The sequence below is a fragment of the Takifugu rubripes genome, chromosome 1, assembly GCF_901000725.2.
Source record: "Takifugu rubripes chromosome 1, fTakRub1.2, whole genome shotgun sequence".
Taxonomy (NCBI): Eukaryota; Metazoa; Chordata; class Actinopteri; order Tetraodontiformes; family Tetraodontidae; genus Takifugu; species Takifugu rubripes.
Genome location: NC_042285.1, coordinates 26,369,697 through 26,383,142, shown reverse-complemented (window position 1 = coordinate 26,383,142; position 13,446 = coordinate 26,369,697). Strand labels below are relative to the sequence as shown.

Here is a 13,446-nt window from a genome sequence, read left to right as displayed (position 1 = left end):
AAACGTGCCGTTGGATGATGAGCTCGTCAGGTTTTTGCACATCTGAAACATGTGACCATCAGTTCTCTGACGGAGATCGGCGCCAGCTGGTGTCTAAACTTTTAGGGTAGTTTTAGAATAACAGCGCATTGCATGCGGCCTATCCCATAACTGCGCTGTCCAAGATGATCATTCACTTCAAACATGTCTCAGAAATTTTAACACACTCTGAATTAGTCTTTAGAACTCTTCACTGGTTGGAAATCTGGCTGGAGGTTGTGAGTGACCATAAAGAGGCCAAAAACTTTCGTGAGCTGGATCCAAGGATCTGGTTTTGATATGACAGCGTGAGCTGATTTTCAATCAGAAATCCTGGAAAACTATTGCCCTCTTGTGTTTATTCCCCTCTTTCACTTGCTATCCCTGAACTCGGGGAATGCTCCTTGAGAGGAGACCCAGACCCTTTTTCTGAGGCTTTTTTCTGCACCTGACAAATGTGCCGAAGTACTAAATCAATGCTCTTCCTCACGTAGCTCCAGTCACCTCACACCAGCGGTTTCCCTGCTTTAAGGAACATCTTGAAACTATTTCAGGATTGATAAAGCGATGATACAGATGTCAAAACTGAAAGGGGAAGCGTAGAGAATCCAGGGATGCGGCCAACGTTTTTATAGTCTCAGAAGTGCAGATCTTCTCAGATTCTCTGAAAAAATATTCAAGTGTGTGTGGAGTTAATGAGCAAATCTGAGAATACCATTAAGCCCTGAATGTGAAAATATTCCTCCCCCGAGCATTTGCAAGTTGTACTATTGGCCACAAACTCAAGAGCAGCATTAGCTTCATTGCTCAACCTGGTGCCGTTTACAGACTTTAGTCCAGTAACAAGAGTTCATTATGCTTCTTAAATCGTCTGGGTGGGTTTTCTAGGTCCAGTTTCCTCCCACAGTTTAAATACATGGACATAAATGGTGATTGGAGACTCCAAATTGCCCCCCAGTGAGTGTCTGAGAGTGATGTTTGATGTTTTAATTAACAGTTCTTTTTTAAAAAAGGAAACTACATTGCCAAGCTTTAATAAATGGCATATTTTTTCAGTTTTATTTCAAACAAATGATTTGTTTCAAATAAATCATACAATTCATCTGTGATTAATCTGCGTATTATTATTATTAAATCAATTATCAGCCCATTAATCATTATAAATTATGCCTATATTCCTTTGATCATTGCATTTACAGGAACCTTGTGACCCAAAATCTCGTTTGGGTCTTCACATCCGTCCTTCGGCTCCCGGAAGAAGCAACCAAATGTTTTTGTTCCGGCAGGTTGTGTTTAAGGGACTATTTTGCTTCATTTTAAGTCACTATTATCCTCCTGACACCGGGGCGCACAGCTGGAACCACTTCATCTCCCAGTAAAATCAGCAGTCGCTCAAACACCGTTCGGTTTAACACGAGAGGATTTTACCTGCGACAGGTGACTGGTGCGTTTGACAGTAGGTTCTGATGTTTGGGGGGGTGAACAACCTGTGTCTGGGTAAAACGCGCGTTTCACGTGTCAAAGATTACGAATTTATGACATTTTAAATGGTTTAGACACGAAGTCCACGTGGCACTGCTAATTAGCATAAAGATTAGAGCAAAACGTGGGAGAATTTAATCTAGCTTCGCTCTGATCCAGATAATTTTCAAGATCAACGAACCATTAAAACAATTGATCTCAGACATACTGGGAATAAAAATCTACTCAAAAGTAATAGAAATTGTTATTTTGTACATATTTGCTAATTCTACAATGTTGCCATTGTAGCACACTGCATTGTGCTAAAGCTATCTTGTCATTACATTGTATGTTTGCTATTGCGGCTGCAGCATTAGCAATTTTATTTAATTAAGTATTAGACAGAAAACATCGCTGCATGTTTGTGTGGCCACATTGTCATCACCGATTATGCTCGTTGATGTATCGTCATCGTACAATCCAAACCGAGGTCTGACACCTCGGGAAAACTTCAGAGCCTGAAGTCCAGGTCAGCAGGAAACGCTCTAAATTAGTTTCCTCTTCCTCAGGAGGGAAAAGAGATGTTTGAGATACCGGCCCAGGCAGGTGGTTCTGATAAAAACTCCAGCCCAGGATATCCCATGGTGCTTTGCCTGCTAAGTACTGAGAAGTCCCACTGGGAAGCTGCTGTGTCTAAATGAGAGGGGTCCGGTGCAGCTTGGTGGTTAGCCGTCAGGTCCTCAGAGATCCAGCGGGATAGTGTGACTGGTCGGACCGGTGACCTGGATTCTGAAACCCCCAAAGAGAGTTGATTTTTGGAGTTTGAGAAAAGCGGGAACAATAGTTAGCAAGAAAAGATGCTACATTGTGTTGTGCTGAGGCATGAATCTGTGATTATAAAGGATGTCCGTTTGTGCCATTGCAGTAGATGGATTCACTGTAGGTGGATTTAGCGGGTATAGTCCTGTTCTTCTTGTTTAAAGGGGCAGATAATGGTCCCACTGTCCTTCCACAGTCCCCATCCAGTTTATGATCAAGCAGTCTTGGATTGAGCAATCAGAAAACCTGGACTCCCCCTGTGCTTCCTGGGCATGATAAGACTGAACAAGGGCATGTAACACATCACTGGTGTAGAAAAAACAAGTCAGAAGGTTTCCAGGACGTGCCGGGCCTTAAACCCATCACAGTTTCAGCTTTGTCTTGGTTTTCCACTGACTTGGTGTGATGATTCACTCTTCCTTAAACTGTGTTTTGTCTTTTGTTCAAGCTATTAGCTTGATTTGACCCCTCTTGTTTCAGGAACAAATGTATGACTTCCATCAGGCACTGACTCTAGTTGTCTTACCGGATCTCTGCCGTACTCTACCAAACCATCTGAGAGCACTTTTAGCATCGTAGCTCAGGTCTTGTGTAAAAGAACCATTACAAGGGGGAACGAGCCGTAGGTCGCTGCCTTACATTAAAGGCCATCCCATAAAACTAACAACACTTATAAGGGTGTTCTCACAATGACCTCTGCCGTCCTTCTCAGACCTTGGGGGGAGGGCATTCAGAGTTTGCTGCGCTCATTATTTTCAGAGGAAGTTTCTTTAATGGTCAACAGGGTGATGTGAACAACCAGGCGGATTTGAAAACCCGGACTTAATCCCCCTACCTAAATGTTCTGGAAAACGTTGGGTCCAGCACACATGCGTTCTATAAATCACCTTTATAATGCTTGTCACATAAAAAAGTTACTATATGACTGTGGACCTCAGTGTGTCTGCTGTGTTAAAGTTGGCCTGATCTCAGGACAACCACCCAGGTTCCTCCTCCCACCACCATCAATCTAGCTATGGGGGCCATACATGCCTACTGGTGCGTGTCTGAATGTGAGTTCGAGGGTGGCAGCTGCACTCTTTCATGGACCTCACCTGCACCGGTTGGGGAGATGCCAAGGACACATTCGAAGAACGCCCGGTGACATTTAGGAAGTCGGACCGTCCCACAAAACAACATGGTATTGTGGTACGAGAAGCACTCGTTGCAAAGTTAGGATGATTCCCAGTAACGGACCATGGAGTGCAGAACCCCCCCCCCCCCCTTTGCTGTGTCATGACTCAACGCGGGAAAATGGGGAGCCGCAGGCGTCTTTTTCGTGGTGTGTTTTGGAGCGGCTGCACATGTTGGACGAACTCCTGGAACCAGTGTTTCAGAAACACAGGCTGACCAACTGCTCTTAATCCACCAGTCCCTGATTTAAGCCCCTGACACGCACAGCTGGAAGACAAAGGCTGGCTGTCGAGCAGAACTTGATCGCGTAATCACACACACAAAAAAAACAAAACGGAAGAGTTTAGAGGTTACACTCAGCCCTTGCATGATCCAGTGTGAACGCTTAAATTTTAGCTCTTTTGGCTCATTTTACCTGAATATCTGCTACTCATGTGGGTAATCTAGTACTGGCACCTTCAGTGTGTTAAACTGAGATTAAGAAAAGGGTCGGACTGACACACCCATACTGTGAGGTGAGTGGGTCAGCTGCTCATGAGTCGAGCTCTGCATGTGCACCTCAGACCCTCGCTGCCCCTTTGACCCTGGGATGTTTGTCTTTATTACAAAGTTGTCTTTTTTTTTTTTTCTGTCAGCCGTAAACATAAAAACACAGGTGAGACAGCTGCCATTCGTGGTCATTGAACTTAAATTTCTGCAAGCGGAGGACAACAGTTGTCGAGAGTCAAAAAATGACTGACTATGAGCAGATGAGGCACTCGCCCTTGCACTTTTAGTCTGTCTGTCATAGGCTTTTTCACAAGCGTAGCCGACACTTGTCTTTGTGCTGCCTGGTTGTCAGTGCCTCGGCCTGGGTGGAGCGGACCATTATTTATGTATATCCTCCTGGTGCTCGCACAGATCGGTGTGCGAGTCGGTCTGTATGTGAAAGAGTTCAAGTTCAGATGTCTCACAACATGTACAGTTTGTGAGACATCTGAGCCTAATCCCTCACACCTGCTCCGTAAAGGAATGCCAAGTTAAATTTACAGCCATGGGTAAAGACCCAGTGGAAAGAAAGTTTTAGCCTAATTGAGGATGGCTCTTTGAGGGTTTGAGTCCAGTTGTTCCAGTCGTGTGTTTCATTTACTCGACTCATCGCTTGAAATCAAGTCTTAATTAAAGGGCACATACAGAATAAGTCTTGCTCTTGGTCAGAGGAACACGTACCATGCCAATATTCGCCTAGTGTAAGCTTATTTATTTAGTTTGTACAGCTATATTTTAGAGACTCATCGACCGAACCGAACCTGCGTGGGTCATTGGACTGCGTGTTCACCCTAGCTCACACATCACCACAGCTCTCTAACTCTATGGTTGCAGTTGAGGTGTTAGCCTTTGCAAATGCACCTCTCGTACGATCAATATCGTTACGCTATGTTTGCATCGCTAGTCATCTAATAGCCCAAACTTTGTTTTAATAATACGTTAAAAAAAACAACAACACGATGCCGCAGATTAACTTGCAATTACTGTAAGCGAAAGTTGAATTTAAAGTACCTTTTGGGTAAGTATAAATTTAAGATACCTGATCAATGACTAACGTACTGCATCCTGGTCAGTGGCCATTTTTTCTTCAAGCAGCGTGCAGAGGAAACTTGCAGCTTCGTTTGTGCGGGCTCATGGAGAGTCCATGTTGGGAGGCGGTCAGGGCGGTTCGATGGGTCAAACTCAGGAATTTCTATTCTTGTGACACACACTGTAGTCCCAAACAGTTGCTAAACAGAGCTGTTGCTATGTGACACCTCGGTACTGGTGTGGGTAAATTACCAGTTTAGGTTCACTGTTGTGTGCTTATTGGGTTTTTAATCAAGGAACTTGCTCAATCAGGACATGAGGACCAGAGCAGTATCTTTTAATACCGGGGGGCGGCCGCGAGCGGCCATGTCTGTCGTCTAAATTGAGCGCTTGGACTCGACCACAAACAACTGGACAGCAGCTCGTGTTTGTAGCTGTGGCCAGAGCTGCTTTGTTCTGTCTGACACTCCGTCTACTTACAACTAATTACAACTCTGTCAGAGTGATCGCCTTTCTGGAAATGACAATGCAGCCTGAAGGGAGGCAGCGGGTGCAGGGCAAACACTCAGCTCTGGTGTCACGCTTATCTTCTTTTCCTACTCATCAACTTGGATTCAGCGATAATTTTAGCCAGGTAGCTGCGTCACTTGGGAATAAAATTAAACTTGCCCCCCCCCATCTTGACAACTGTCTTAGAGTTGGTAGCAAAGGCAAATTTAGCACCTATACTATATATGCAAACGGACACAGAGGCTACCATCCTGTTGGTTTCATCCATAATTTTACAGAGCTTTAAAGATTTGGAAAAAATGTTGCACTGCAGTTTTTCGGGACATTGTGACCAGTTATAAATGACCTTCAGCACGGTGGTGCATGCACATGGTTTCGGTTCACCCCCGTTAAGTGACCCAGTCTTCATGCTGAAACTGGGAAACGTATACATTCACACTATTTTCGATGTTTTGTCTCAATATTTGATATTTTTTAAGATGGATTCCCAATCTGGGGTGAACCAGGTCTCCTTTCCTGTCTTTGAAGGTGACATCAAAGCACATAATACACCTGTGTACCAGAACCGGTCATTCTTGGCCATAGCGTTTCGCTTTTTTACGGCTCGTGTGTGAATTGCGGCTAGATTTTATCGGGAAATCTGATCAATGTTCACAGCTGACAACGATTTAAAATGTGCGAATTTATCTGTGAGTATTTTTCTTCTGGGAAAAACAACAAATGGATTCAGGAAATTGGGACATGTTCCTCTGTAATTTTTCGATTTCTTTTTTTAATCTCCAGTGAGTGAGTTGCCAGTTTTGGTTATATCTGTTACAGAGCAGACGTACTGGGAGCTATCTGGTTACCACTCTTTCTGTCTGGGTGGGGAGTTGGGGGGGAGTAGGGGGGTGAGGCATGTTTTTGTTGAGTGGAAAATGGTCTCCAAAGCTCTTCTACTCACCTTTCGCAGTGACAACATTTAGCACAATGCACTGACCCTTGACTCCCCTTTGTCACCCATCACCACCTTGTGCTTTACCACCCCCCCCCCCCCCCCCACTCACCCCCCGCAGACATTCAAATTTCCTTTTTTGCGTTTTCACAACTTGTTTTAGGAGCCGCAGAAGGATAAAGTGATTTTGCAGGACTAAATGCCCTTCAGCAGATGGTCAGACATGACACGGGGGTAGGTGGAGGGGACGGGGTCGGGGGGGGGGGGGGGGCGATGCAGCCCCCACTGCTGCCGAATGTGACAAAATGCAAAGTGGAATTCACTGCCCCCTCAGTCCAGAATTGGCCCAGAGAAAGAACATGTGAGAGGCACGATGGCATGTCCTTCGCGGTCCAGGCGAGTTTGGGTGACAGCTGCGATGTTTATAGGCCGGCTTCGATGACAGTCGGGAGGGGGGGCGGCTCGGTTCTTTTCAGACAGGAATTAGGTTTGTCATCAGATTCTAAAATCCTTCTGATTTATGACGTTTCCACTCCCATTTTCTCTCCTACCCCTTTGACCCCTGCCGACAAACGCCCAGCAGGGAAACGATGACATTCAGTAAAATTGTTGGTGTGTTTACCTCTTACTTTCAACGCAGAGGATCGAGTTCAGGCCCGGCGTCTCGGCGCTCCACCTCCCTTTGATTTACACGTCAGTGACCCAAATTTAGTCCCGTGAAACATTCTTTTAATACGATTGATGAAACCATATTTGAAAGTTCACGTGCATTTTCTTGATTTGTGTTGTGTTGTTGTTGGGGCATTTGCGTGTTTGAGTTCCCAGTCTGGTACTGGAAACCAGGAGGAATATGGTCCAGTTAACCAGTGCCGATCGACTGATGTCAAGTCAGAGCTGGCCAGCAGATTTTGCATCAAACTAATTATTTTCTGCACATTACATTTTATCTGCCGGTCAATTGTGTCCAGCTGAGCTCAGTTATCCTATAATAAGCCTGGTTTAACATTCACTCGTCCCTAATCTCTTAATTTGCCCCCCGCAGGCTGATTATTCACAGGGAATCTTTGTACGACCGATTTAGAGCGACAGCAAATCGACCGGGGAATTAAATGAGAAATCAATTAACGAGGAGATTATGTGTTGAACATCTCTTTTAATAGGAGGGTGTCATCAGCACTGTGGGGTGTGTGGGTGCCAGCCCAGTTATGAGGGGAGGGGGGTTTACAGAAGCCAGGGGGAGGTTATTTTAGGGTGGTGCAAAGGGAAAATTTTTCTTTCTTTAAAAACAACTGAAACAACTGAAATTCTCTACACAAAAGACGAGAAATCATCAGGTTTCCTGTGCCTTTCATTTCTCCCACAGGTGTAGCTAAGATCTAAATAAAACTTTACATTTAGACCTTATTAGCATATATTGGTCTGTCCGCCCACTTTTTCTGGTTGTAACAGAAACATTTTGGCAGTTCGACTTTCTTCGGGTCATTTTTAGGATGACTACTGACAAAAAAAACCTTGCTGTTAACTGGTGAACTGCTGCCATCATTCAAAATCTCTGTAGGGTGTCAGCTAATGACACGTGGACAAATTCCAACACTGTCCATATTGCTGGAATGGCAGGTGCTCTAAGAGGAAAATGTACACGCACACACACGGAGTCCAGACGTGTGTCATTCTCATGAATCTACAAATTAGCGCTGTTATCTGTCCACCAGGGGACCAACCCATTGTTGCTTAAGCTTCTTCTCTTGTTCTTCATTCTCTCTCACCCCGCTGCTAATGGACGCTATTTCACGAGCTGTAAATACGCAGCAGATAAACCGAGAAGGCTGTGGGACTCGGCAGATCGTCCCTCCAGGGGTTTGCTAATTCTGCTCCAGCTTTTTGAAGTAGCAAAGCTGAAAGGTGACTGGACATCGTTTGGAAGACTCCATTTACCTTTGACTCCAGTAATCGACTCCAGCACGACCCAGATACCAGCGCGTATGTGTCCAGTGTGGTGACTGTAGGTGGCGATACGTGCAACAGTAGTTAATTCGGATTACAGAAGCACATCTTAGCAGTGCAGCGAACCCTTTTAGTGCACGTAGCTGGGTCAAGGGTGCAAGATTTGGAGGCGTCTGACAGACTGCAAGGAACAACCTCAATGTTCAACAGGCGCACGTCTGTCCGGGCTACTCCAGAATCGTCGGACTGAAAGAGCGGATAAAAATAAATATTTACATGATATGTTGTAAACCTGAGTTTTTAACCCTGATCATGTGCACAGTCCTGAGGTTGTGGCGCTGGCACGCGGCTCGGTGGCTTGTTTTCCATACGACCCCGTCCAAGTCTCGCCCGTGTGAACTTCTGCTGATCCATCATGGGACAACGTTATGTGTCTGTAGCTGAATTTCTGCTCCGCAAATAGCCCGGCCAGACAAGCCTCACTTTTTTAGCCTCTTCAATCTGCTGCTATCCCCACTCAGTCATGCGTTACGTGTGCCGGTCCGTGAACCCGCAAACGGTGCTGGCGAACACGCCGACCCCTGTCTCTGCCCTCGCCGACCTGCTGCATCGGGATATTTTAGGCCTTTAACTCTTCTTCTGCCTCTTCTCTTCCCCCTTTCTATTTTTTCTCCGTCCCCCTTCCTCTGCGTCCTCCTGCTTCCTCATCAATCATCAGTTTGCCATAGATGAGGACAAACCCTGGCGCTCCTACGAAGCGAGGCGGTTTTTGAGCCGCGGCAACAACGTTTTTCTGAAGTATTTCATCCACAGCGGGAAGTTTTGATCGGCCATGAATCTACCAGCTGACAGAAGTTAGCACTCAGCGGAGTCTGTGTGTAACCTCAGCCCCAGTCTGACGGCGAGACATCCACACCAACAATTAGAACTTAATAAATCAGTTCCACGTTTTAACACCTCGATTCTCCACACCGAGGGGTTCCTCGGCTGTCTTGGTCAGGGATGTCTTCTTTGCTAAGTAACTGTTCAGGCAGGTGGAAGAAGACAAAATGGCAGGAGTCAGAATTCCTAATACAGCTGTTTAGCATAACACTTACAAATGTCCTCATGTTAGCTTAGCCCAGCTTGTATTGATAATATTTTCTGTGAACTCCACTTTCTGAAAGATTGTATATTATCATTTAGCTTGCATATTTTATTTATATAATTACTTGCAGTCGTTTAATAAGCTATTAATGTTCTGATCCTTTAGTGTGGATTGTTAATGCTAAAATAGCTTAGCATTGAAATAGCCTCACCTCACCTTTGTTACACCTCTTCTTTGGGCAGATTAGTCCAGGGAGACAGGACACACGCTTAGCAAGTTTGTAAAAACCATCTAACAGCCAGTATTCAACATATAGCTGCAAGTTCTAGTATTGAAGTATTTTTTTAATGAATGTGCATGATTTCGAATGTTTTCAGTTCATAGTGAGTGTGTGTGTGCGTGCCTGCCTGTGTGCCATCCCGGGTGGCCCTATTATTTAGAAGTGACAGTGACCCAAAGATCAAGGTGAGTGTGACAGTGTGTGTTTTGTTGCTACTTACTTCAATACTTATTTCCATTTTTCTGCAAATAAAACTATTTTAAGAACTACTGTTTGTGCGTGCGTGTGCATGCGTGTGTGTGTGTGTGTGTGTGTGTGTCAGTAGCAGGTGCTAAATTTGCAACAGTTAATTCCGTTTAGATTCATTTATTGCAGGGTTTGAGTCTAGTGAGGGTTAAAGATGTCAACTGGTCTTCAAATAGGTTCCCATGCAAATATTGAACACATTAAAAGATCAAAGTGATCCTTTTATAGGTCAGCGATCCATTCCATGTAGTCTGTGATCTTTGGGGCTTTGATGTTGCTTCTTCTCTCGATAATCAAATTGTTTAATCTCATTATTTTTTTGCTTTTACATTATCAGATGTCGTAAAAAGTATTTTTATTGATTTCAGGTGACTTCACATGCTGGAACCAAGTCACATAAATCGGTCTGTTATTATTGTTGTTATGACTCAGTCGTGGTTCTTGGCAGACGGAGGCCCATCAGATGTTTTATTATCCTAAATGTTTGGCCGGCTGCTCCGACGTTAGAAAGTCCGGTGAAACTTGAGCCGCCACAGCATCTCCATCTCACTTGGTATGCTCTGGATGGTCAAGTGGAACATTCCTGGAGACTCCATTTCATTTGGTTGGCTCAGATTGGCTTTAATCGCCTGGCGATGGTTGAGCAGCGGATATAGAGTTACCGTACGCTACCAGGGAGAGATGAGAGAATTACTTTTCCATCATTGGGTGATGTCGTTTGCGTCATTGATGGCTGTACTTGATTTTCCCTGGAGGAAATGCAGTGTGTTGATGAGAACGTCTATAAAACAAAGTTTTACGACTTTTTAGCCTTGCATGGTCCATTTGTCACGTCTGGGTTAAACGGTGACTTGCGTAAAAGCGGCCTGAGTCACCTGATGAGTGCAAACATGTGTTGTCTTTATTGGTTGTTAAAATGGTTTCATTTTTGTCTGCAACAAAAGTAATCAATGGAAATAAGTATTAAAGTAAGTAGCAACAGAAAACCACAATAAAAGTTGCCCTTATTCAATCTTTGCTGGATTAGTCTCCCCCTCCATTGATGTAATTTTATACACTTTTGCTGTCTCCGCTAACCCTCCCACCCCCCTCGGTCACGGTGCCATGTGGCTAATCGTTTACATATATCATATTTAGTGTCACCAGGTCGTTTTGGTTTATTTCGGAAGTCTGCCAATTAGCTGCACTCTAATTAATCAGCACTTTCACTGACTCCACGTGTCGCACATGTTTGGTCCGTCACCACTGGGGTGTCAGGTTTTTAAGTGCTTTTGTGATTGTTGGCTGAAGAGAACATGATCCATTTTTTGTATTTTGGGATAGAGTCCTAGCAAGATGGCTGTGTTGATCTTGAATCTGACTTAAACAGCAACTCACATATTTATCAGTGTAGAAATTTAATAATTATCAAGCACTTGGCAATTTTTTTTTAATTAACAGCAATTTGGCGCAAAGTGACGTAGCATGGAAAAAGTTGGAGGGCGCAGCTCGCGATGTGTGGGAATGTGTGAAGACTATGAGTTTGTGCTGACTGATGAACAGTATGTTCTGTAATTATATCTAAATTAATTCGTGGGGATTCATTTTCAGAGGACGGTGCCCCTGTTCGAGGTTGCACCTGTTCACCCAGATTGAGATATAGATAGATCACAAGGTGCAGGTCATATGCACCCTATATGATGTACAGTATAAATAGAAATTGTGTGTATAGTATTACAACTTGTGTTTTAAAAAAAATGGTAGTTTATAAAGCTAATATATGCTCTTTTAAAGATAGAGGTTGACCTGTGGAAGAGCCACAGTTGCAGGATGCATATCCCATGAGAGGTACCCTGTGCCAGAGATGACCTTTTATTTGAATGAAATTATGTCTTGGTTCTGTTTAAATATTGTGTTTTATAATTGACAGCGAATGATACGATGCAACAAGATCAGAGCCTGTTACCACATCTGAGGAATCAGCACGGTCAGCTCTTGGCTACCAGGAGGATTATTTGCTAATAAAGTAGTTGAATTTGCTAGTAGTGGTTTGCTAGTGGTTAATGTTGAGTCCACTGTAGTTCATATATGTTTAGTGTCTGATAAGAACCAGCAGGTCCATAAAGCAAAAATATCATTACCACACCACCGGCAGCTGCCAAAATATCCGCCATCATGTTGGCGAGCTGCTCTCCAAGCATCACCACTTGTCTTTACAGGAAAGGTGCTACTTTTATGATGCCAGCGCAGAATCAAGATACCCCTAGAAAAAACTTAGCAGTCAATGCAGACAGTCGGGAATTCTCATCGGCGTTTCGTAGTTCTGGTGCTGAAGATACCGTCATGGGGTGTCTGAGCAGTTTGCGTGTACGGAAACCTCATGAGGTGACTGGGCCACCTCAGAACTGTCTCAGCTGAGGTGTTTACTGACTGTCTTCACACGTGTATTACAGTAGGCCGCAGAGCTCCAGCAGGATTAGGATGCCCCCTCCCTCAATTGGATGAATCCCCAAGAACTTTATTATGGTGCAAACCTACAAACAAACACAAGTGGACCCAGGATCCCAGTTCAGCCAATGACCTGAACTTTACCCAAAAGTGTAACTTTGCAGTTGGAGGCAAAACTGAAGATGGGAAAGAATGTGCTGTTGTCCAGGGGATTGATGTCGCTGACGTTTCAGAAAACTGAAATTCAAAATTTTAAACGGCAGCAACGACACTTATTTCTTTATATTGGAGATACCCTGGTCCAACAACGAAGTGAAGATGTTCTTAAACTGTGTGGTGTACAGGACATGATGGCGCTAGACAGTTTGACCAGAAATTAGGTTTACTGGAGGGTCTCTGATGTCCACTCGGAGGAATCAGCGGACATTTGCAAGATTTTTTTAAAGAACGGACTAGAAGTGCTTTAATCAACTGGACATTATTTACAGCACCGACTGGAGAGCAATGGGAGGAGAGTTGCCTCAACTCAGCCATGAAATTGTTGGGAAAATAGTGGTTTGGAGAGTTTGGTGACTTCCAGCATTTTTACCTGTCAGCAACATTTACACACAAGTGTCTGGGTTTTACCTCTGACTGTAATAAAGAATTTGTCTTTGATTTCTGTGTCCTCTGTTAAGTCTCTCACAATAAAAGAGAAGCAAAGAGAAGAACACACCTTTACTGACCAAGCATCTTCAGTAATGTAGACAGAAGACTTCTCTGTTCCATTACCTGCTGCTTATTCCAGTCAGGGTCACAGGGGTGCTGGGGTCTATACCAGCAGGCACCAGGCCAGAGGCAGGAATCTGGGACACCCGTCCATCACAGGACTCGCACATCATCCAGTCGGAATACTCCAGCGGACCTTCATCTGCGCTTAGAGCAGCCAGGATCTGTCAGGAAGAACACAGAACGGGCCAACACTTGGAGCAGAACCTCGAAGAACAGTGG

General features: G+C 44.4%; 1 long non-coding RNA gene across 1 annotated transcript; it reads left to right on the top strand.

The window, feature by feature from the left end:
• The first annotated feature begins 1,363 nt into the window (after nucleotides 1-1,363).
• On the top strand, nucleotides 1,364-12,017 carry LOC115251498 (uncharacterized). The gene is made up of 3 exons (XR_003890065.1): nucleotides 1,364-1,455; nucleotides 11,803-11,856; nucleotides 11,939-12,017. It is a non-coding gene; the product is annotated as an uncharacterized lncRNA (long non-coding RNA).
• Nucleotides 12,018-13,446: the final 1,429 nt, after the last annotated feature.